We start from the raw sequence: 1,585 nt of genomic DNA, 5'->3' as shown, positions 1-1,585 counted from the left end.
TAAAAGTATACAAAACAATTTCAGAAAAAGATGTGTAAAGACTAACTGCAATTCCAAAGCTTGTAACCAAAAATTTAAATGTTAGTGGATTGTTTTCCCATATCAACATGCTGGTTTTCGTTTCTTTCAACTGAAATATATACATATATATGTATAAGAATAGAAAAGATCACTGCAGTTAAGTTTTGGGTAATGATAGAGGAATGCTGTATAGCAATGGACTGCCTCAAAGTTGTTAAATGGCCCAAGAACCCTTTTGACAAAGTCAACAAGCTGTCCCTTGTTTGTGTAATTATTTCCACTTAATAGCACAGTCAGAAAAAGCCAGTATGTACTGTATGGGAGAATAGTCTAACAGTTTTCTGCTATCAAAGCGTTCAAATACCAATGGCTTGCAAAAGTAAAAAGAATAATGTAATGTCTATTTTATTCTCAGGTCAACAGCTCACAGACGTTTTTCTGTTACAGAAATTCATTGTTTTACACCTTTTGTTCCGAACAGGAGAAACATTTGTGTTTTTTTCCAGAAATTGATTTTAACGACAGAAAGTTTTAAAATGAGTGAAAATATCATAAAGGCATAGCTTTCTGGGCATTTAAAAGGGTAGCTGATCTGCTGATTTTAAACATTTGAAATACTCTTAAAGGGGGAAAATTAGCAATCCCATTTTACCCAGACACGGAGAGCATTGCAGACATGTTGATGGGGGATAAAAAAGATTTTTTGATAAAAAAACTTTCTGTATTTATGATAGATATGAACATTTTTGGTGTTAAGTAGATTGTTGCATTGGAAATGAATTTAAACAGTATGGTAGATTGAAAAAAAACTTTGTGTACATTTAGCTTTTGTATCGTCCAACTTTAAGGCGCTTCATTTGATGTTGTCTTGGTCATTCCGATAGACTAGATTATGGAGCAGTAACTTATCTAAACTTTATTTCTGTCTTATTCTCGGCTTCTTGACTAACGTTCACCCAACTGCCACTCTCCCACTAGGCAGGATCCTCTCTTTCAAAATGTTTTTTTTCTCTCTGTTTTGGTTGGTATGGTACTAACCAAAAAAAGAAAAAAGACCTGGGTGAAATGTTGAACAATATTTACTTTTATTTCTGTTACCTTTGTGCACTTACCACTGTCTGACTCATATTTCTCACTTTACTTGTTACTCTCTCTTCTCACTTAGTTTTTCTCCTCCCCTGCATTTGTAGATATGGAGATAGTTACTCCTCCTCGTGCGCTACAAAGCAGGCCTTTTGTTCTTCATGTAGTGTGGCTACAGTGTTCTTTCGGCTTTATTTTCATTTAGACTTTAAGTTGTTGTTGTCATAGATGAAAATGAAAAAATAACAATAATAATAATAATTCTCACGCTTTAAAACAAAAAGAAAATCCAAAGACTAAACACTTTCACCATTGGTGCATAAAGATAAGAACAGAGGCTTCTTTATACTTGAGAATTTGTTGCTGTTTTTAGAGGAAAGAAAACAAAGTTTTAAAATAAAGGAGTACGCATCAGAGTTGCCGTTTTTGCTTCTTTGCAAGCAGACTGGTGGCTTTTTTACGTAAAATACCAAGAATACCA

The sequence above is a fragment of the Coregonus lavaretus genome, assembly GCF_964263955.1.
Source record: "Coregonus lavaretus genome assembly, contig: HAP1_SCAFFOLD_1677, whole genome shotgun sequence".
Classification (NCBI taxonomy): domain Eukaryota; kingdom Metazoa; phylum Chordata; class Actinopteri; order Salmoniformes; family Salmonidae; genus Coregonus; species Coregonus lavaretus.
Note: the sequence above shows the minus strand (reverse complement) of the source record.